The sequence below is a fragment of the Bombina bombina genome, chromosome 8 (assembly GCF_027579735.1).
Source record: "Bombina bombina isolate aBomBom1 chromosome 8, aBomBom1.pri, whole genome shotgun sequence".
NCBI classification, from domain to species: Eukaryota; Metazoa; Chordata; class Amphibia; order Anura; family Bombinatoridae; genus Bombina; species Bombina bombina.
The window spans coordinates 219,368,880-219,394,062 of NC_069506.1; the positions used below are offsets into that span (position 1 = coordinate 219,368,880).

The window sequence follows — 25,183 nt, forward strand, 5'->3', positions numbered from 1 at the left end:
CTCCGTCTCCTTTATTAACCTAGCTGTATCTACCCAGCAGCTTTGTAATAAAGATTAAAGGGACAGTCAAGTCCCAAAAAAACATTCATGATTCAAATAGGGCATGTAATTTTAAACAACTTTCCAATTTACTTTTTGTCAGGGTGCCAGGAATCAGACTGAGACAAGAAGTGCAAAAATAATCACACCTTTATTAATAACAAAAATATTAAAAAGTCCACAAGTCAAATAACAAGCCAGGAGTAAAAACCAGAGCTGGTAGTCAACAAGCCGAGTCAGGAGCCAAAGCGAGTAGTCAGACGAGCCGGAATCAGGAACAAGGAGAACAGCAAAGTCAGGAACAAGCCAGGGATCAGGAACCAGAAGAGACGTCAGACTAGCCAGGTAATACACAGGAACTCACAAACAGATCTGAGACAACGCAAGGGCAAAGCATACTGAACAGAGGCCCTTTAAATAATAAGTGATGACATCACAATTCGAGACTGCAACCTGTCTCACACTGTCAGTATATGGCCGGGTTATAATACAATATATTTAATAATTATTCTTTAAAACAAACCCCCAATAAAATGCATATACTAAACAATTAAAATTAATATAAATTCCTAAATTATTTTTATTAGTTAAAGTTATAAACACATTGAATTATATTTATGGAAAACCAGATTATGAATCAGATGATACACACTTATGCTGTTATAATATCCTTACAAAGATCATAAAAATATATCTTTACAATTTACCTTATACACAATAATCGCATTAAAATACCACAATAAAATACCAGAATCTTCTGTTATTAACCAATAACTCTAGTTCAATGCTCAATATGGATGACCAACTTACTATGCTTAATTAAAAACTACCAGGGATATAATCACAATAACCAGTTTATGTATAGTTCTGAAAGAGTTCACTATAATAACTGACTTATAAATCTGGAGTATAAAACCCTGTCTAGTAAATAAATTATTTAGCAATAATGACTAGTTAAGACTACACAGGACTATGAAACACAAGCTTAAAATACTAATTGTACCCTTTTAAATGTATCAGCTACAATTAGACTGCAGCAACAATGAATGTATTTCTTGATACTTTACCAGGTCACCAGTTTGTGAATTCAGTTAATATCCAAATATGTCTATCGTCATATGTTTAGAGGAATTATGCACATTTGTAAGAGAATTAATCTTGATAGTCTCTTATCCACAAAGAGTGTCCAAACATATTTGTCGTACAGAAAATTGTGTTTGCACACTGATCCTTCTATAAGCAAAGATGGCAGCCAGCAGGATCGCAAAATAGTCACCAAGCAAAGTTTTTTCCACAAAAAACCCTCTCTCTCTGTGCAGGGAGTTTTTGTCTGAGACAAAACTCCTCCTCACTTCTTAATCATTCAATAGATTTGGATACACTCTTTTCTCTGATTGGCTACTGGGAAATTTAATTTTCAACAGCCAAATGCCTTTTGGCTGCAATACTGTATTTAGGCCATTGAGGGCAGCAGACAAAGGTAAACAGTTTCATTCAAATATTGCTGCAGTTCAATTATCTAACCTATAAAATGTTTAACAAAACACACTCTGCTAGATTACGAGTTGTGCGTTAGCCTTAAAAAGCAGCATTGAGAGGTCCCAACGCTGCTTTTTTCCTACCTCTGCTATTATGAGTCTTGCAGGTACAGGTGTACCGCTCACTTTCTTGGTCATACTCGAAAATACGGCAAATCCATTTACGTCAATTGCGTATCCTATATTTTCAATGGGACTTGCATAACGCTGGTATTACGAGTCTTCAAAAAAGTGAGCGGTACAGCCTCTCCTGTCATGACAGATACCGCATTTAAAAGTCAGTAGTTAAGAGTTTTATGGGCTAACGCCGTAGTATAAAACTCTTAACTAAAGTGCTAAAAAGTACACTAACACCCTTAAACTACCTATTAACCCCTAAACCAAGCCCCCCCCACATCGCAAACACTAAAAAATATTTTTAACCCCTAATCTGCCGAACCAGACATCGCCACCACTATAAAAATATATTAACCCCTAAACCGCCGCATCCCGCATCGCAAACACTAGTTAAATTTTATTAACCCCTAATCTGCCATCCCTAACATAGTCAACACCTACCTACATTTATTAACCCCTAATCTGCCGCCCCCAACGTCGCAGCAACTATGTTAAATGTATTAACCCCTAAATCTAAGTCTGACCCTAACACCCCCTAACTTAAATATAATTTAAATAAATCTAAATAAAATTACTATGAATGAATTTTAAAGCTACAATACAAACATGTGTTTCTGTTTGGTTCAGTATATGTTTATCTGAGGCTCAGGGGCAATTAACAGGTCTGTGCTAATTACTATATTCTCATAATTTCTGTTTGCTACCCCTACGGGGCTGTGAGCTTCAAAGCTAAACCTTTTGTTGTCAGATGCTATGTTAATCAGGAGAAAGGTATCTTATGTCTGATCTAAGATTTGCAATACACAGCCATTTAGATGACCATGTCTTTGAAATAAATTGCCTGAACTAATGACCAAATGTTTCAGAGAAAGAAGAAGGGGGGTTGTTTCATCCAGCCAAGACCATCTCATATCAAATTGGATTTTTAGCTACAAAGTGAAATATTAGATTTTATGATACATCTGTAGTTTATTTAATGTTACTCACAGATACCCTGATATAATCCCCCCTTTCAATTTTCAATGGATGTAGGACACATGTATTGGAATTGGCTTTTATTTAAAGTTACTCACAGATACCCTGACAACACGGATGATGTACAACAGTCTGGCCATAAGAGGGCATGCAGGAAATGAGCAGCATCACACACTCTGAAACAGATTCAGCAAGAAAGGTGAGTAAAAAACCCTGACAGTACCCTCCCCTCAATTCCCTGAGACATGAATGAATTGGGCAACAAGGATGGTTGAAACCCATAATTCGCCATGAACGGGGATAACTGGGAGGAAGCATTAATAGCACTATTACGAGCAAACTCTGCCCCAACAGTTCAGACCAATTATTGTGGTGATCTGAGACATAGTAACGGAGGAACTGTTCCAAAGCTTGATTAGACCGTTCCGCAGCCCCATTGGATTGAGGGTGATATGCTGAGGAGAAGGAAAGCTGGATCCCCATTTGAGCACGAAAGGAACACTAAAATCTGGAGACAAACTGGCTACCCCGGTCCAAAACTATCTCCTTGTTTTTTTTTGTTTTTTTTAAATTATTTTATTGATAAGACAGCAGAATAAAAATACAAAAGTTGGATACTCACATGTATCCAGTACAATATAACAATATTTAAATATACATTGTGGGTATCAAGAGAGCATAAGTGACCATTATTTTACTTTTTAATGTGGATTGATAATTTCAAAGAATACCATTTGACAAAGAAGGGAGAAAAACAAAGAAAAAAAAGAAAAAAAAGGAGAAGAAAAAAAATAAAAAATAATAAAAAATAAAAATAAAAAGGTTTTTCCATACATCTCCCCCCCCCACCCACCCCCCCCCCTCTCAACCCCCCCCCCTCTCAACCCCCCATCCATTTCAAGCTGATGAAATCTCCCACTCAGGGCCCTTCGCCCTTCACTATAACTGAATATTAATGATTTGTTCTATGTTTGTAATAAAGTCTTTACCCTGACTTAGGACAAGATCTTTCCATTCCTTTAGATATGAATTGTCTTTCTTCCTTTCTAGCCTAAAATCATGGGCTGCTATTATTGCCAATATGCTATTTTGTGCCAAAACTGATTGACCTTCGGGCAGTCCCACAATAAATGTCCCAAATCTGGATCATTTAAATGGCATTTAGTGCAGACGTTTTTAAGCTTACTATTCCACTTGGCTACCCGCCGCGGGGTAAGGTAATCTCTATTAAAGATCCTGAATTGCGTTTCTCTCAAGTAAGTTGAGTTGGAGATGGAAAACGTTGTCCTTAAACTATTAATTTGTCGCTCTGAAAGGTCCGGTAAATTTATTATTCTCTCCCAGTGGGACCTTGCTCGTTCTATATATTTATCTGTTTTTGCAGACCTTAAGATCTTATATATAGAGGATAAAGAACTTTTCTCCCTTTTTAAATAATCCATTAATGGATGATCTTGAAAGATCTGAGGAAATAAGTAAGATAATTTACGAATATAATCTTTGGCTTGCAAAAAATAAAACATTTGTTTTTTCTGTACTGTAGGAAAAATATTTTGAAAATCTAAAAAATTATAAAATTTTCTAGACTTAAAATCATAAAAATCTGCAACCACAAGGGTTTTAATAGGTGACCATAAACTGAAAGTATTAACTGAGTTACCTAATGGAAAATAACAGTTACCTTGAATAGGTAGCCATTACGAGACTGCAATAGAGTAACCACAAAACTTCATGGTCTTTCTCCATGCTCCAAAGATATCTCTGAGTAAAGGGTGGTTGGCAATTGACTTACCCAAGATCTTATTTGATGCATGTAGTATAAAACCGATGGAGTGGGGGGCACAGATCTGTTCTTCTAGGTACTTGTCTGATAATTTGAATGACTGGAAGAGCCAGTCTACTGGAAATTTTAATAAGGTTGATAAATTGTACCATTCCAAATTAGGTAGTGCTAACCCTCCTCCCAGATATGATTGGTATAGTGAATCTAGTTTTATTCTTGGTTTCCTCCCACTCCACAGGAAATATCTCAATACCTGATTGAAGCGCCATAGATCTATTTTTTTTATGAGGAGAGGAAGCATTCTACATGGATACAAAATTTTAGGAATTATAAACATTTTATAAAGATTAACTTTCCCCGATATTGAGACCGACAGAGCTGCCCAACTTCTCAATTTTATCATAGTTTCGTGAAGAACCGTGGAAATATTATCTCGGTACCAGTCGTCAGGATTGACAGAAAGTTTCAGACCCAGGTATTCCAATACCTTGGATTCAATGAATTCATACGTCTGATGTTTGTGACATTTATTCAACCAAATTACCTTTGATTTTGCCAGGTTGGTTTTATAACCAGATACATTACCATAGCCCTTCAAGAGATCTAGGACTGAGTTGATTGTATCTTTCGGGTTGCTAACATACAAAAGTAAATCATCAGCAAATAAAGATACCTTTAGTACTTCTTTACCAATATTAATTCCTATAGGGAGTTCCCTCAACTTAATTGCCAATGGCTCCAGGACTAGGTTAAATAACAGGGGGGATCTCCTTGGTTAACCCATGTAAACAGAAGACCTCCCAGGCAAAAATTGAAGCAAGCTCCTGAGCAGTAGGCAACTTCTTCAAGGGAATGCAATGTGACATTTTAGAAAAATGGTCAACCACCATTAGGATAACAGTATTGCCATTGAAAACAGGGAGCTCGACAATGAAGTCCATGTAAAGATGTGTCCAAGGACGCTCACCATTAGCAATAGGTTGAAGAAGACCCACAGGTAGACGTCGAGGAATCTTATTCTGTGCACAGACTGAGCAGGAGGCAACATACGCAGCAACATCAGAACGAAGACCTGGCCACCAGAATTGTCGAGTGACAGACCAAATCATTTGGTTCTTGCCTGGGTCACCTGCGGCTTAAGGATAGTGGTAAGTGTGCAATAGTTTAGTTAGAATATTCTCAGGTACAAAGCAATTACCACTAGGTTTCTCAGGAGCTGCATTGGTTTGTGCAGCCAGGATCTCCTCCCCTAAGGGAGAAGTCAAATTAGTACGTATGGTGGCCAAAATATGGTCAGGAAGTATAACTGGAATAGGTACAGACTCTTCCTTGGACAGAGGTGAAAATTGACGAGAGAGGGCATCAGCCCTAACATTCTTACTACCAGGCAGGTAGGAGACCACATCATTAAAACTAGACAAAAATAGCGCCCATCTGGCCTGTCGGGGCGACAAGCGTTTTGCTTCAGATAGATAAGTCAAATTCTTGTGGTCAGTAAGAATGAGCACTGGTACACTAGAACCCTCAAGAAGGTGCCTCCATTCCTTGAGTGCCAAAATTATGACCAGTAATTCCCTGTCGCCAATTTCATAATTGCACTCTGCCGGAGACAATTTCTTAGAGAAGAAACCGCACGGATGCAAGGAACCGTCAGGTGTAGGACGTTGAGACAAGAGGACACCTACTTCAGTCTAAAAAGGCATCAACCTCAAGAATAAAAGGCAGGACAGGGTTAGGATGAGCCAGAACTGGAGTGGCAGCAAAGGCAGTCTTAAGACTCTCAAAAGCCTTATTGGCAGTAGGTGACCAATGGAGTGGATCATTCTCCTTATGGGTCATGTAAGTGAAAGATTTGACCAAGGAAGAAAAGTTTTTAATAAACCTTCTATAGTAATTGGCAAAGCCCAAAAAATGTTGAATAGAACGAAGATCAACTGGGCGACGTCACTGCAGGACTGCAGACAACTTGTCAAGATCCATGGAGAACCCTGCAACGGAGATTACATAACCTAGAAAGGTTACTTGAGTCTGATGGAACTCACATTTCTCGAGTTTACAAAACAGGCCGTTCTCACGTGGTCTCTGAAGTACCCGTGTAACATCAGAATGATGAGCCTCAAGAGTGGGTGAGTGCATGAGGATATTATCTAAGTACACCACAACACACTGTTGCAACATATCTCATAGAACATCATTAATAAATTCCTGGAAAACAGCTGGAGCATTACATAGGCCAAAGGGCATTACAAGATACTCATAATGCCCGCTCCTGGTGTTAAATGCTGTTTTCCATTCGTGGCCCTCCATAATCCTAACGATATTGTATGCTCCTCTCAAATCAAGTTTAGAAAAGACTGTAGGTCCCTTGAGGCGGTCAAAGAGTTCCGTAATGAGTAGAATAGGGTAAGCATTCTTAATGGTAAGACGATTAAGACCCCTATAATCGATGCATGGTCTTAACTCACCATCCTTTTTCTTCATGAAGAAGCCAGCCCCTGCATGAGAGCAGGATTTACGGATGATCCCCTGTGACAGAGCATCGGCAACATACTCCTCCATAGCACAATTCTCTGCAACCAAGAGAGGGTAAACCCGGCCCGAGGAGGAATGGCTCTGGGTTGCAGGTCTATGGCACAATCGTAAGACCGGTGAGGAGGCAACGTACCGGCACGCACCTTGTCAAAAACGTCTTGGAACTCTCGGTACTCCTCAGGCAATTTAGATACCGGAGAAGCGCACAGAACTTTGACTGGTTTCCAAAGACAAGTGGAAATACATTGCGGAGACCACGACAAAATGTCGGACCTACGCCAGTCGAGCCAAGGATAACACAGAACAACCGGAAAAGCGGAGAGTTAATCACCTAGAACTGGAAGGTTTCAAAATGGAGATCCCCAACAGCCATGGATAACGGAGTGGTTTTGTGAGTAACGAGTGCAGGCTGAAAAGGTCTGCCATCTATGGCCTCAATAGCAAGCGGAACGGACCGAGGCAATACAGGAATGGAGTGCTGTGATACAAAAGCACTGTCAATGAAATAGCCTGCAGCACTGGAATCAACAAGAGCATGGGTGACTATGGAGGAGTCCATTCAGGAATGGACAACCATGACCAAAGGTTTCTCCTTTAGCGGTTCCGAGGACGAGTATAAACCACCCAAAGTCTGACCCCGACAGGACCCTAGGTGCGAGCATTTAACGGGCCATGTAGGACAAAATTTTGAAAGGTGGCCCTGTAACCCGCAATAGAGACAGAGCCCCTCCCACCTCCTAAAGGCCCTCTCCACCGCGGAGAGACACGTAAATCCCAACTGCACTGGCACAGCAGTACCTGGTGACTCGGGACCAGGAGACATGGGAGGAGAGGGAGGCATGGGTGGGAACGACAACAGTACAGGAGGCTTCAGCAAGTGCTCCTTGAAAGAGGGCCTCTCTCTGAGTCTGATGTCAATTAGGATTAAAAAAGACACCAAAGCCTCGAGATCCTCTGGTAAATCGCTGGCAGCAACTTCGTCTTTAATCACATCAGAAAGCCCATGAAAGAAGGCGGCATCAAGGGCTTCATTGTTCCAACCAACCTCTGCGGCAAGCGTACGGAACTCAATGGCATACTGAGCAACAAATCTCATACCTTGCTAAATGGACATGAGTCGTTTGGCAGCAGAGGAGGAGCGAGCCGGAACATCAAATACCCTTCGAAAGGAGGCCACAAATTCAGGGTAATTAGAAATCACAGGTTTATTAGTCTCCCACAAGGGATTAGCCCAGGCAAGGGCCCTGTTAGAGAGTAAAGAGATGAGAAATCCCCCCTTAGCTCTGTCAGAGGGAAACGCCTGAGGTAACATCTCAAAGTAAATGCCCACCTGGTTCAAAAACACTGCACTGATTAGGATCGCCTCCATAACGCTGAGGTAGAGGTGCAGAACCGGACATGCTCCTGGAAGGACTAGGTGCAGCAGCGCAAACAGGAGCAGCCATAACTTGTGGGACACTCAGGTCCAAATGTGCAGTGCGAGTCAGCAGGGTTTGCAGGGCTAGTGCAAATTGATCCAAGCGGTGATCCTGTTCATCAATCCTGGAAATGATTGTAGGTAAAGGTGGATTATTAGCACCATCAGGATTCATAGCCCTTGCGTAATGTCAGGGTGCCAGGAATCAGACTGAGACAAGAAGTGCAAAAATAATCACACCTTTATTAATAACAAAAATAATAAAAAGTCCACAAGTCAAATAACAAGCCAGGAGTAAAAACTAGAGCTGGTAGTCAGACGAGCCGAGTCAGGAGCCAAAGCGAGTAGTCAGACCAGCCGGAATCAGGAACAAGGAGAATAGCCAGGAACAAGCTAGGGATCAGGAACCAGAAGAGACGTCAGACTAGCCAGGTAATACACAGGAACTTACAAACAGGTCTGAGACAACGCAAGGGCAAAGCATACTGAACAGAGGCCCTTTAAATAATAAGTGATGACATCACAATTCTGAGACTGCAACCTGTCTCACACGGATGATGTACAACAGTCTGAGCAGCATCACACAAGATTCAGCAAGAGAGGTGAGTAAAATGGCTCAGCAGCACATGGCAAACAAAGCAGGGGAAAAAACCCTGACATTTTTATTACCAAGTTTGCTTTGTTCTCTTGGTGTTCTTAGTTGAAAGCTAAACCTAGGAGGTTCATATGCTAATTTCTTAGACCTTGAAGGCCGCCACTAATCTAAATGTATTTTGACAGTTTTTCACCACTCGAGGGCGTTAATTCATGTGTTTCATATAGATAACATTGAGTTCATGCACGTGAATTTATGAAGAGTGAGCACTGATTGGCTAAAAAGCAAGTCTGTCAAAAGAACTGAAATAAGGGGGCATTCTGTAGAGGCTTAGATACAAGGTAATTACAGAGGTAAAACGTGTATTATTATAACTGTGCTTGTTATGCAAAACTGGGGAATGGGTAATTAAGGGATTTTCTATCTTTTAAAACAACAAAAATTCTGGTGTTGACTGTCCCTTTAATTAAACAGATTTTGACAGTGAGCTTTCCCATCCTAAATGCTGACTGGGTGGTGTTTTTTGGCTTGTGGTTGGATCAGCTAGTGCAGTGTTTCTCAACTCCCGTCCTCATGACCCTTAACAGGGCAGATTTTCATTATATCTTAACTAGAGCACAGCTGAAATAATCATCTGAAGGGCCAGTGCAGGTTAGTAACCATGGTTACTGATCAGCTGATTATTTCACCTGTGCTCTAGTTAAGATATAATACATATTTGGCCTGTTAAAATGTTCATGATTCAGATAGAGCATATCATTTTAAACAACTTTCTAATTTACTTCTATTATCTAATTTGCTTGGTTCTCTTTGTATTCTTTATTGAAAAACATACATAGGTAGCCTCTAGAGCTAAAATCTAGATGCTGATTGGTGGCTGCCCATACATGCTTATTATCATTGACTTACCAATGGGCTCAGCTAGCTCCCAGAAGCACACTGCTACCCCTTCAACAAATGATACTAAGAGAACAAAGCAAAGTTAATAATAGAAGTAAATTGCAACAAGGGTTTAAAAATGTATGCTTTATCTGATTCAGGAAAGAAAAAAATGTGGGTTTTATGTCCCGTAAATTGCTGTAGGGGCACTGGTGACAGTTAATAAAGTTAGGGTATATTACAGCAGGGGGCTTTACAGTAAACACAGCATGGCAGAACATCAATATTGTATTTGTCTGAATTAAACGCAGACAGCAGTTTTCTTCTGAAACTGGAAACATTGCATAGTTCATCCAGAAAAGTGGAATTTTTTTTAAGTTACCATATTTGCTACAAAACATACATACATATATCATGGGTGAAATAAAATGCCTGCCTTACAATAAACGATCTTACATTTGGTTCTCAGGTAATGTACAATAGCAATACTAATATTTAGTCTGTATTATCCCAGTGTTGTTTAGCACTAACAGATTAAAATCATGACTTTTGTAGGGAATTATATGTCGCTATAAATATATAACCACCATAATCTTCAAAATATTATTAGGACATAATGAATATTGAAGGGAAATTATGGTATAAAAATAAAATTCTCTATTTTGTTAGCTTGTTTTATTGACTTGGTTTACAACATGTTTAACTCCTTCAATAGGTTAAAATACAAACTAAAAGTTGCACATTTGGAATGCTTCCATTCTGCTTCAAATGAGGATATGACTAGCCGCTCTATTATTATCTGGAATGGCACAGGTGCACAACTTCACTATGGGGAAAATTTATCAAGATTGCAGGCAGACAAGTTCTCAAGTAAAGAACCTGTCCGACTGCAAATGCCACTTGCGATACATCATTGAGTGGCAACATTTAAAGGGATATGAAACCCAATTTTTTTCTTACATGATTCAGATAGACCATGCGATTTTAAACATCTTCTAATTTACTCCTATTATCATTTTTCTTTGTTCTCTTGGTCTCTCTTGGTCTTTTTATTTGAATAGCAGGAATGTAAGCTTAGCAGCTGGCTGAACCAAAAATGGGCTAGCTCCTAATATTACATTCCTGCTTTTTCAAGTAAAGATACAAAGAGACATTTATAATAGTAGTAAATTAGAAGGTAGCTTAAAGGGAAAGGAAAGTCAAAATGAATTTGCGTCATATAGATAGAGCATGTAATTTTAAGACACTTTTAAGTTAACTTCTATTTTCAAATGTCCTTTCTCTTGGTATCCCTTGTAGAAAAAGAATATGCACATATCCTCTACTAATGTTACTTCAGCAAAGGATAACAAGATAATGAAGCAAATTTGATAATAGAAGTAAATTGGAAAGTTGTTTAAAATTGTATGTTCTGTCCAAATCATGAAAGAAGAAAATTGGGTTTCATATCCCTTTAAGATTGCACAAGAGCTCTCTTGTGCAATCTCACACCCTGCTCTTGTGCAATGGGTTGTGTCAATCACTCTGAATAAGCAAGTGTTGGGGTGATTTATCCTGTCACTTCTGTGGTAGCAGAGAGGATAATAAGCATTTCTGCTTCTTAAATTTGTGGTCGCACTCAATTGAGAGTTTACACTACATCAACTCAAATCTTCCTTATGTATTTAACGCCCCTAAAGGGACAGTAAAATAAAATGTAAACTTAGATAATTCAGATAAAGCATGCAATTTTGAACAACTTTCCAATTTACTTTCATTATCAAATTATTACCCAGCCGTTATTTTACCAACATGGACAATATTTTCAAGGTTCAGGTCAAAGTTGAAAATAAAGATAAATATAGAAATAAAGATAATATCATGGTCACATGCAATGAAAGAAAAGACAGGCGCACAAGGCACGATTCAAGTGTAGGGTTTTATTATACTAGTGAAACACACGGTTAAAAACACTTACTAGATAAAAGTTAAAAGTCAGCATTGAGAGCATATGCTCATTAGGATTATCGCAGCTCCTGCAGCACCAGGGAGATAGTTGGTCCTTCTCCTCTCCGTTTACGACAAGACTAAGTGGGCGGCGGTGTTCCGGATCCTGTCACCCCAGTCTTAGTAACGCTAGTGCTGAACAGTATTCTTTAACTGCTTTCCTGCTAAGTCTCTTGTTCGGATGCCTGACTCGTTTCCCCCGACTCCGGTCGATATGCTCTCAATGCTGACTTTTAACTTTTATCTAGTAAGTGTTTTTAACCGTATGTTTCACTAGTATAATAAAACCCTACACTTGAATCGTGCCTTGTGCGCCTGTCTTTTCTTTCATTGCATGTAACCATATCTGAGCCGGGACCAGTGGGATTGCTGGCTGCGACCAGGCGGCACTACAGTGGCACTACAATCAAAATAATTTTTGCTTTTCTACGGTTCAATTGAACATTATCTCCTACAAACTCAGGATTATGCACGGAACTTACAAATATTTTCTGTGATTAACACCTAAGGTACTGTTACATAGAACTGTAAAAGACCAATTTTTTCAAATCCCAGTATAATCCTAAAGTATCAAATTCCAGATCCAGGCTGCTATTATTATTTTTTATATATATGGACTTTTTTAAATCACAGACTTTTTTAAATCACAGATGTTTTAACCCATATCTCTTTTAGGAATAAGGGGATTTGACTATTTATTTCAGAATTAAGGAATATTTGTATTTTTAACATATTATCTTTTATTCATGTTTCATTCAGTTTTATTCATTGTATTTTAATTTGTATTTAGACAGCTTTCAAATATTTTCAAAGTTTTTCAAATTTTTGGATAAGCAACTCATATACCATCACAGTGGCGACAATATATAACAAATAATATTAAGTTGGCAACAACCATTTAAAATTTCTTATATAAAAATATTTGTTTCAGTACATTAGCGCATAAAATCATAACCAGTGTTTTGTTAATATCATGGTCAAACTTCTTCTAAGTGTATTGTAATCCTATACTATAAAAGGCCAAGTGTGTTTGTCCGAAGCTGTCATGCGCAGTAGAGACAAACACACCTGGCCTTAGAGTCCCTACCTGATCTGCGGTGCGGGCAGAAGTGGGCGTAGCCGGGTGTGAGTGGGGGCGTGGCCGGGTGTGAAAGGGGGCGGGCATGACGGGGGCGGGGCTTGGCGCGGGGGAGAGAGGAGGAAGAGAGGGGGGGGAGAGAGAGGGGGGAGAGGGGAGAGAGAGAGGGGGGGAGAGGGGTGAGAGAGAGAGAGAGGGGGGAGAAAGGGGGGAGAGAGATAGAGAGGGGGAGAGAGAGAGGATGCAGAGTGGGGGGGAGAAAGATAGAGAGGGGGAGAGAGAGAGGGGGGAGAGAGAGGAGAGGGAAAGAGAGGGGGAGAGAGAGAGAGAGTGGGAGAGAGAGGGGAGGGGGGAGAGAGGGGAGGGGGGAGAGAGAGAGGGGGGAGATGGAGAGAGAGGGGAGAGAGAAAGGGGGAGAGGGGGGGAGAGAAAGGGGGAGAGGGGGGATATGGAGAGAGAGGGGGGGAGAGAGAGGGGGAGAGAAAGGGGGAGAGAGAGAGCGGGGAGAGAGATAGAGGGGGAGAGAGAGGGGGAGAGAAGGGGAAGAGAGGAGGGGGGAGACAGAGAGAGGGGGAGAGAGAGGGGGGGAGAGGGGGAGAAAGAGAGCGCAAAAGAGAGGGGGGAGAGAGAAAGCGCAAAAGAGAGAGGGGAGAGAGAGAGTGCAAAAGAGAGGAGAGAGAGAGCTCAAAAGAGAGGGGGGAGAGAGAGCAAAAGAAAGGGGGAGGGGAGAGAGCGCAAGGGGTGGGACCGCTGTACTGCAAAAAATGGCCCGCTTTAGGACTAGTTTAATTATAATCAAATGATCATTCAAAATCAGTCCCAGAAGCTTTAGTTCCAGATTTCTGCTATATATGTTTTATGCAAATGTATTTAATGACTATGGCTGGTATTTTTTCCCCTGAGAAGGTGACAACCCTAGTAGACTCCGGAGCAGCAATACACTACTGGGATTTAGCTGGTGATTGGTGGCTGCATATATATACCTCTTATTATTGGTTCACCCAATGTATTCAGCAAGCACCCACCTGAAGTTAAACAGTTTTTTGTTATTTGTTAATCTTTTTTTAAACCTAATGGGGATTTCAATGTTAAATAAAAGCAAAGAAAAATATAAAAAATAAGCTTTTTGTCACTTACTAACTACTACCCAAGCATACCCCTGACTGAGCAAAACCCAATGATATCAAAGTTAGGAACGTAACTTAGGGATAACACCCCTCTGGAGCCTCCTGAATGCACTGCCCCTATTCACTGTCATAGGTGATAATGGAAAATACATACAGTCATCATATAAACATCTGCCCTATAAAAACTAGGCTTTGTGTCACTTAACACTTTGAGTGCTAAGCACTTTCCCACCTGGGTGCTATGTTGTTCAAATGTTTTTTTTATTGTTTATTTTTTAAATATTTTTTCTTTTTTTTTCTTTTTCCAGATCCCCAAGACTTTCCAACGGTGGGTCTTGGGGGCTCTGTAGCTGCTTAGATGCCTGAGATACAGGCTTCTAAGCAGCATGCCTTGTTATGTTTAAATAAAGTTGCACGGTGACTTCATCACGTCATTGCTCTGAGCCAATTGCTCTGAGCCATCGTTAGCACCTGAGTGGGAAACTCTGCGACAGCTCAGAGCCGTTGTTAGCACTGAAAGGTTTAAAGGGATAGTATAGTCAAAATTAAACTTTCATGATTCAGATAGAGCATGCAATTTTAAGTCACTTTCTAATTTACTCCTATTATCAATTTTTCTTTATTCTCTTGGTATCTTTATTTTAAAAAAACTGGAATGTAAGCTTAGAAGCCGGCCCATTTTTGGTTCAGCACTTGAGTAGAGCTTGCTGATTGGTGTCTAAATGTAGCCATCCAATCAGCAAGCGCTACCCAGGTGCTGAACCAAAAATGGGCCGGCTCCTAAGCTTACATTCAAATAAAGATACCAAGAGAACGAATAAAAATTGATAATAGGAGTAAAATAGAAAGTTGCTCAAAATTGCACGCTCTATCTGAATCATGAAAAATTATTTTTGAATAGACTATCCCTTTAATGACTACTACCCAAGTATACCACAGACTGAGAGAAATCCAATGACATCAAAGTTGGACCCTAACTTGGGGAAAAGACCCCTCAGGAGCCCCTTGAATGTACTTACTCTATTCACTATCATAGGTGATATTAGCAAATACATACATTATATAAACATATGCCCTACAAAAACTAGGTGTTGTGATACTTAGTGACTACTACCCAAGCATACCCCAGACTGAGTAGAATCCAATGACATCAACATTAGGACCCTAACTTAGAGATAGGACAGGACCCCTTAAGAGCCCCCTTATTGCACTAACGCTATCCACTCATATACGTCCTAATGCATATACATGCATTATAAATAACATATCCTAAGAAAACTAAGCTTTGTCATTTAGAGAATACAATTCAAGTAAACCTCAGACTGAGCAGAATCCAATGTCACCAAAGTTATCCCTCACTTGGGGATAAGACCCCTCAGGACCCCCCTCTCTGAATGCATAGTCCCTATTCACTCTCATAGGTGATAATGGCAAATACATAAATCATATAAACATCTGCCCTATAAAAACTAGGCTTTGTGTCACTTAGAGACTACTACCCAAGTATACCCCAGACTAAGCAGAATCCAATTACATCAAATTTAGTACCCTAGCTTGGGGATAGGATACCTAAAGAGCCCCCTGAATACACTGGCCCTACCAACTCTTATAGGTGATAATGCAAATTCATACGTCATATAAACATCTGGCTTAAAGTGATGGAAAATCCAAGCGTGCTAAATGCACACTTTCGGTACCGTTGCACAGAGCTAAAACTGCGGCTCCAGCCGCCCACAGCACATCGATCTCCTTCAATGAGGTGAAGTTTGCACCGCTGAACCAATAGCCGTGCATGTCAACTGACAGGTTTCTGTATGCACGCACGGCTTTTGGTTTAGAGGTGCAAGCGGCACCTCATTAGTAGAAGATTGATGTGCAGTGGGCAGCCTGAGAAGCTGAGTTTAGCGCTGTGCAACAGCACAGAAAGGGTGAGTTTAGCACCCTTTTTTTACGTTTGATCACTTAAATTCCACTCGATTTTTAGCTATGGTAAATCCTAGTGTTTGTTAAACTCATATTTACCATCACTTTAACAAAACTAGCCTTTGTGTTACTTAATGACTACTACCGAAGTATACCCCAGACTGAGCATCTAGTAGTGCTGCTACTCTTGAGCATATCCAAGTTTAGTCTTCCACAAAAGATAGCAAGATAACGATGCAAATGTGAAAATTAAGCTGTAAAGTTGTTGAAAGTTCATGATCTATCTCAGTCATCAAAGGTTAATTTTGACTTTACTGTCCTTTCAAAGTGGTGAAACAAATGCTCAAAATACAATTTTCATTTTAAATTCAAGGGACATAATACTCATATGCTAAATCACTTGAAACTGATGCAGTATAACTGTAAAAAGCTGACAGGAAAATATCATCTGAGCATCTCTATGTAAAAAAGGAAGATATTTTACCTCACAATCTCCTCAGCTCAGCAGAGTAAGTTCTGTGTAAAAAGTTATGTTTCAGTTACTGCCCAGCAGCTGCAGGTAAAAAATAAATAAATGAAGAAATGAACAGCAGCCAATCAGCATCAACAGTGCTGAGGTCATGAACTCTTTTACTGTGATCTCATGAGATTTCACTTAACTCTCATGAGATTTCATAGTAAACTTCCTTAAACTGAATAGGGAAATAACATTAGAGTGCAAGAGGCTCAATCCCTTAGCTGTCCCGGGACAGACATACTGATTTGCTGCTTAGTAGTCCTTTACAATGGGATGTGGCTACTGAGGAACTTTTGAGGTAAAATATCTTTCTTTTTTAGATAGAGATGTTCAGGTGATATTTTCTAGTCAGCTTTTTACAGCTATGCTGCATCACAAGTGTTTCAACATTTAGGTATCATGGCCCTTTAATATATAGTGGATGTAAAACTTTGTCATACCTTAATACTAGTTTGTTGATCATAAAATAGTATTGCAAAATGTTATTTCTAAATCCTTTCCATTGTGGTAGTAGAAGTCTTAGCCATCACATGTAGAAACCGCTCCAAATAGTCACTTTCAAAGAGCAAGTTATTGAGGGCTTAGACTTGAAGTCACAATTTAAATTGTCTAACTGTAGCAAATTATTATTTTATCACTGAGTCTCTATTACATTCGAGATCATCCATATTACAGCATTTGTTTGTGAGTAGTTCTATATATATATTGCTATTGTAATGTATGTTGTATGAGATTGTGACTTAATTTGCTGCATAAACAAGTTAGATTTTCAAACGGCAGGTTTCACGTATATATTGTCGCAGGTAACAGCCAGTAACCTTTATCATCGCATGTCCGTTTGCGCAAATAATTTCTGTGAATAATATACTTATGTAAGCAGAAAGTAACGCTCGTCAGGTGATTGGCTGTTGGGCCCTTTGAGAGTCACGTGCACCTGTTTAGAGTCTGTGCGTGACAGCTCAGTTTTTTTTTTGCTTCGCATTGGCAACGCGCGCATGCGTAGAACAGTAGAATGTGATACAGGGAGTAGTTTCGACGCATTGCGCATGCCCAGTGTTTCATCGAAGAAGATACTAGAAGCTGTGAGCTGCAGTTGGTGGTTTGCAGTCTATCGTCCGTCCTTGGAGACTTATAGCTACTATATAGTTTTTCAGTTGTTAAGAGGTAAGTGTGTCTCTTTGTGACATCTATTATTTAGATTTCAATGTATTCCGTTTATACTTGACTATCTAAAATGGCGGTGCATTTTTTGTATAGTCGGTCTAAGCGTTGACTATCTTTCCTAGTCAAAATACGTTAACAGTTGTTATAACAAAATATCATGTTCTGGAAGTTGTGATCGGGTGTGAGTGGAAAAATAGACTTTAGTTACTCTCAGCGACCAGTAAAGGGAAACGTCTTGTGCTTCGTCATAATATCTGTGAGAGATAATGGCGGCTGTCTTATCGCGTTTTATGAATGTGTTAATGAAGGACTAAAGCGTCATGCAGGGAGAAACGTAAACATATATTGTAAGGTATTTAAAATAAAACCGTGGCGTTTAAGAAAACTTAACAGCCTAAACGTCACAATGGCTGTAAATAGCTAGAATTAATAATGGGCTTAATGGTTTGGTGGTTGTTTTGGATTCGTTGCGTTTCTCTTAATAACCTGACCACACAGAACGGTCTTAACAGACGCTGAATAACATTAAAGTTTTCACCTATATGGAACCCTATTTTAGAACTCTTGATTTACTCGGTTATGATACACTATTTTAGTTATATATGTGGTTTGGGGCTGATAGTTTTTTAGCTTGTTACAAGGTTAGTTTCCTTGTTACAGTCGTGATATGATTCTCCTAGTTAAATTGTATTAAATGCGAATATAGTGCCGATTTCAGTATATTATGTTTTCAAAGGTAGGACAACGTATTCACCAAAGATGAGTATTATTTGAAATATAAGTTTAAGCCAATTCTTGTATTTACAACATGCCCGTCAAAGCTGTTTACTTAGTGTTTGAAACTGCTGAGCTATCGCTGCCATTTTCTACAAGTTTGTTTCTCTGTAGTGCTCCATTACAAGCTCTGCAGTGGGTTGGAGCTTGCCAGAGCAGTGGAACTTTTTGCATATTTCATTTGCAAGCGAATAAGGGACGTGAGACAAAATTATACTTCGAATTGCATTCTCTTTCTGATTCTTTAACACACCTTTAAAGGGACCTTGAACCCAATTTTTTTTTCTTTAGTGATTCAGATGGAGCATGCAACTTTATAAATTACTCCTATTATCAATTTTTATTCATTCGCTTGCTATTTTTATTTGAAAATGAAGGCATCTAAGCTAAGGAGCCAGCCAGTTTTTGGCTCAGAACTCTGGACAGTGCTTGTGTGTGTATTGGTTAGTGAATTTATCCACCAATCAGCAAGAACAACCCTGGTTGTTCATCAAAAATGGACCGGCATCTAAACTTTGTCCTTGCTTTTCAAATACAGATATCAAGAGAATGAAGAAAATTTGATAATAGGAGTAAATTAGAAAGTTGCTTAAAATTGCATGCTCTGTCTAAATCGCAATAATAAAAAAATTGGGTTCAGTGTCCCTTTAAATTTAAAGGGTTTGAAATTTTTGCGAACTTATATGAATAAAAATCGAAGTATTATATACATCAATACTTGGTATTAAATGCACTTTTTTAAAAACAAAAACCCAAAGCATCTAAATATATTTTTCGTATGTTTATATTTACAATAAAAGGCTCCCACGACCACACAAGACTGACCTCGAGCATAATGCTGCAGTATGCTTCTCTTAAAGTGAAGGTCAAGTCTGGCGTTTTGGTTATAAATTTTCAATAGGTTACTTAAATTCAGTATGATGTTCATTCATCAAATTATATGTTAAAACAGTAAAAAGTTTTATTTTTATCGTTTTCAATCTGCTCCGTTTCACCTGTATATTACGCCCGCCATACTGCCGATATTGAGTGACAGGTTTTTCTCTCGAATATAGTGTTTACCCCTGTTGCGTCCAGCCCCTTTTTGGTTTCGTCAGCGCAACGTTATGCTCATGCGTTTAAGCAAACAGCTCGTCATCATCGGCACGCTTGTTCATGTTTAGCGCATGCGTTGTCCGGTCTCACAAATGTTGATACATTTAATCAACATCAACGCTCTGGGTCCAGACTAATCTTGCGAGTCACTGACAGACTTGCGTAGCAATGAATGTTACTATTCCGTTGATACATTTAATACAAAGTTAGGTGGGTTGACGAAATGCATGCGCTATTGGGTTGAGGATACGCATGCGCAGTTCAAAATAAACACGGGTGCACGAGCGTAGTCCGCTTGTAAACAAAAAAGGAACGTCATAACATCTGAATAAGGAAGTGTGTTTGGGGCGGAGCTAATCGCGGTAACGTAAGTATATTATAAATACTTTTTATTTATAATGGATTAATTATTTCGAAATATAAACTTAGCGTCTTTGATATTTATTACATAAATTTTAACATGGTGTATTGAGAAGAGGAAAAATTGACCTTCACTTTAAAGTTTAATTATTCATAATATCCTCTATTGCTAAATATCTCATGTGCATTAGTTATGGCAACATGTGCCAAGTTGAGCCTGTCGCCATTTTTATTGATCTATTAACCCTTTGAGTGCTAATGACGGCTCTGAGCCATCAGTTCACTCTGGTGCTAATGATGGCTCTGAGCCGTCACTAGCACTCTCCCACCATGAGGAAGATCTGGGGGCTCCCACCCGCTTCTACCCCGGCGATCGCGCCTGTAGAGTGACGGGCATTGCCCGAGCTTCCCGTTTTGCATGGTGACGTCATGCGTAATAGCGTGATGTCACCTCACAACTTTATACTTAACAATGTTAAGTATAGGAGCAGGGGGCATGCTGCTTAGAAACCTGTATCTCAGGCATCTAAGGAGCTACCGACCCTCAAGACCCACCATTGGAAAGGTAATCGCCTAGCCTTTCCAACAGTGTAAGTCTTGGGGGTCTGAAATTTAAAAAATAAATAAACTTTAAAAATCTTAGCACCCAGTTGGGAAAGTGCTTAACACTCAAAGGGTTAAAATATCTGCAAATTAGTCTAGGGATTGAAATTCTTATAATAATTATATCACCATACTTGTTCATCTAGGGATATTTTCCTGATTAGTATTGCTGTTTTTACGGCTTCACCAACGCCACCATCCACCTGTTGGCCCTGCAACTGGTGCTTGGTTAGTGATACGCCGCAGGAGAGGAGATAGAAGGAATATGTGCATGTGTTAACCGGCCAAGTATTCTAATGCGCATTTGGGCCACCATGTTTTCAACTAGGCAAAACATTATAGGCTCTGCATAATGAATGATTCCGTAGGTTTTGCGCAATAAGTGCTTTAGAGGACAAATTTAAAAACCAAACACAGAAAACATTTAATGTACCAATTACAAATGTGTGTGTTTTTTAAATCATAAAACATTTTTGAGTTTCCTATTCCTTTAATTTTATTATGTTACTTTTTCTCTTGGTTTCTTTTTATAGAAATTTCAGCTACAGAGCAGCAGTGCACTATTTGGGAAGAAGCTGAGAACATCTGGTGAGTCAACGACAAGAGAAATGTGCATAGCAACCAATTACCAGCAACTTCCAGTAGTGCACTGATGCTCTTAAACCTACCTAGGTGTGTTTTCAAATAAAGAATACCAAGAAAATATATAGTAAATTTATCAATAGAAGGATATTGAGAAGTCTCTTAAAATTGTATTCGCTATCTGAACCATGAGTTTAATTTTCACAGGTAAGGGTTGTTCTGCAGACATCTCTAATAATAGTGAAAGGGATATGAAGCCCCCAAAAAGCCTTTTGTTATTTGGATAGAGCATACCGCTTTAAATAAGTTTCTGATTTACTGCTGTCAAATTTGGTTAGTTTCAATGGTATTCTTTGTTGAAGAGATAACTAGGTGGGTGTATGCAGCACCACGTGACAAGAAATGATGCCTTATATTGCTCCGGTCGCGTTCACACTCCTGAGTTTACATCCCTGCTTTTAAACAAGATACCAAGAGAACAAAGGAAACTTAATAAAATAAATACATTTGTTTAATATTCCATCCTTTGAGATATGTGGCTTTCATGTCACTTTATTGGCTTCTAAGTTTTTAGTTCTGGCTTCTAGCCAAAAAGTTTTTTTTTCTTTTTCTCTACATAATTCACCATTGGGGAATTTAGTATATTACTCACTTGATAAACTTTGCTAAAGGCCTGTGATCAGTTCCATAGCTGGAAAAAGTCTGCAAAAGCACAAGAAAATACCATGGAAAGAACAAGATCTTTATCCTGTAGTTATTTCTAGTCTATTATCCGCCAAACAACATAATGCTGAAGAATATAATCTTAAATATATTCTGTCTTTTCAGGGATATGAAACACATTTATTTGTGGTTCATTCAGAGCATACCATTTTACAAAAGTTTCCATTTTAATTCTATTTTTTTTTTTTTAATTCCCACAATATTATGTGTTGAAGAGATACCTAGGTAGGGATCTGGAGCACTACATGGCAGGAAAATAGTGCTGCCATCTAGTGTGCTCTGCAAATTGATAAAATTCTTTCAAAACTTCTGCCATATACTGCTCCAGAAATGGGCCGACTCCTAAGCATACATCCCTGATTTTCAAGAAAAGATACCAAAAAGCAAACAAAATGTGATAACACAAGTAAATTAGAGCATGTGATTTTTAACTACTTTCTATCTGCATCATGGGAGAAAAAAAATTGGGTTTCATATCTTTTTAAATTGTGGACCCTTTTTATAAAGCAAAAAGCACCTGACAAAATGCTGTCTTCTGTCAACTGGCCTCTAGAAGCTTGTTCTTGGATTTACAGCAATATTGCCACTGCATTGGCTGCAAGCATGCTTCTTGCTTTGATGACTATACAGAGTATTTGTGACTATACACGAAGCAGGGTGTTACTAGGGTTGTAGTGGGATTGTATCACATTTTCATAGAAAAATAAATTGTCTGAAGGAGCAGATTATTTGCAATATTAAAATAAAATTTTCCCCCCAAAGTCTTCATCCTGCCAGGAACATAATCTTACGTAAGGTTATTCAGAATATGGTCAGTTGTCTTTTCTTCACAGCTATCCAGTTAGCTATACTTTGGGTCCCACTTATGATGTTGTGGTTGCAGCTTTCTGGCCTGAAAAGCTAGTTAAGTGACTGCGGTCTCAAGACCAGAGCTCTATCGGGTTCTTGTAAAGCGCGGCTATTCACCCTTAAGGGTCTCAAGGCGCTATACCTCTCCGCCACCTGAAGACTCTCAGAATTAAATTATTTTGATCCAATTGGGACAATTGACCAGCCCTGCTCTAGAGAAATGCCGGATGGACAAGGATCTGTAGAGCGAACCTTGCCCGTCCAACAATTGATAAATGGGGGCCTTTGTTTTTTTATTTCCTGTCTTCAATTCTGTCCCTCCCTGTCTCTCCTTCTTAAACTTCCTTTTTCTCAAATGGCCACCCCTATTTTTATTTCTTTCCTGATACAGTGGGGCAAAAAAGTATTTAGTCAGCCACCAATTGTGCAAGTTCTCCCAAGGGCATTGAAGATTAAACTGGGCTGGGTCTTTCAGCATGACAATGATCCCAAACACACCGCCCGGGCAACGAAGGGGGTGGCTTCGTAAGAAGCATTTCAAGGTCCTGGAGTGGCCTAGCCAGTCTCCAGATCTCAACCCCATAGAAAACCTTTGGAGAGAGTTGAAAGTCCGTGTTGCCCAGCGACAGCCCCAAAACATCACTGCTCTAGAGGAGATCTGCATGCAGGAATGGGCCAACATACCAGCAACCTTGTGAAGACTTACAGAAAACGTTTGACCTCTGTCATTGCCAACAAAGGATATAGAACAAAGTATTGATGAACTTTTGATATTGACCAAATACTTAATTTCCACCATAATATGCAAATAAATTCTTTCCAAATCAGACAATGTGATTGTCTGTCTGAATTTTTTTCTACATTTTGTCTCTCATAGTTGAGGTATACCTATGATGAGAATTACAGGCCTCTCATCTTCTTAAGTGGGAGAACTTGCACAATTGGTGGCTGACTAAATACTTTTTTGCCCCACTGTATATAGATCTGGCCTTCACTTCCTTACTCTTTGTTTCTTCTTTTTTTTATTTTTTATTTTTTTATTCTTTTTGAACTTGGCTCTTTACCATTTATCTCCCCCCCCCTTTTTTTTTTTTTCCACCGCTCCCTCACAATAGTCTTTATGTATATACAAAGGTTGATTTATCAAAGCCTTTGTCAGGCTTCGCCCCCTACGACTGCAGGTTCTCACAAGAGAACCTGCAGTCTGTTATTAACAAGCAGCGGTCATCAGACTGCTTGCTTCCCTAACCTTTTGCCACTTCTTAGGTGGTGAATTCAATTGGCAGCTCCAGCCCGCGTGAGGCCAGAGGCGATCGCCGCAGCTTGATCGACCCCACAGTATACACAGGGCTGGGAATTTCCACTAGATCTTCTATTTATTGCGTCATTCTTGCGCCTGTTATGTCACGAATTGTCATTTCCTGTTAACCTTTTTAAAGTGTTTTTTTTTTTTTTCTCTCTGTATTTACATCATCTTCGCCAAAAAAATTGTTATATTAAGTCTCTCCCTCTTTTCCTCTCTGCTTTCATTTGTTACAGAGGGCTATGGTGTTTGCTTTTGCATATAAGTATTTTTATAAGTATTTTTTTCCCATTCCTGAAACTGCTGTTTTGCAGAAATTGGATATTTTGTTTAAATGTTTTTTCTTTTTTGTTACATTTTTCAAGATGTCTCAAACTGATGTTACTGTAGGAACCAAGTTGCCTGAAAACAAATCTACCAAAGCTAAGTGTGTATGTTGTAAATTGGCTGATCTTCCTTCTTCAGCTCAAGTATGTGGCACTTGTTATGAAAAATTGTTTCATGCTGATAATGTTTCTAGAAGTACAAATACATCTACTGTACTGTTAAACCTTTACAGTCTAATGTACATGATATTCCTGTAGAAATAAAAGATTATATTGCTGCAGCCATAGAGAAGGCTATGACTGCTATTCCGCCTTCAAATAAATGTAAAAAGTCTCTCCCTACTTCCCATAAATCTGATGAAGTTTGTATTGATCAACAGCATACTGAAGTATTGTTTGCTGATGAGGATTTCTCTGGCTCAGGATTCTACTATAGACTCTGAGATTCAAAAATAATCATTTTCTTTTTAAGATGGAATATATATATTCTTTGTTGAAGGAAGTATTGTTTACTTTGGGCATTGAGGAATCTAGGCCTCTTGATAACAATAGCAAACATTTGAATTCTGATTTTAAGACTTTGAGGTTACTCCTGAAGTTTTTCCCGATTCCAGATGCTATCTCTAGTATGATTACTAAGGAATGGTCTAAGCCTGGTACTTCTTTTAATCCTTCTTCTAGGTTTAAAAATTTGTATCCTTTACCCGTATCCAATTTAGAGCTTTGGGCGAAAGTCCCTAAAGTTGATGGTGCTATTTCTACTCTTGCCAAGCGTACTACTATTCCTATGGAAGATAGTACTTCTTTTAGGGATCCCTTAGATAGGAAGATTGAATCTTATCTTAGGAAGGCATTTTTACATACTGGCTATATTTAGACCTGTTATTTCTATAGCTGA

General features: G+C 39.2%; 1 protein-coding gene across 1 annotated transcript in view; it reads left to right on the forward strand.

Moving 5' to 3' along the window:
- Positions 1-17,573: 17,573 nt before the first annotated feature.
- DEDD2 (death effector domain containing 2) overlaps positions 17,574-25,183 on the forward strand; it is a gene marked incomplete in the record, with an annotated part of 107,921 nt that continues 100,311 nt past the window's right edge. The window contains 2 exon segments of the mRNA XM_053690970.1: positions 17,574-17,670; positions 21,036-21,090.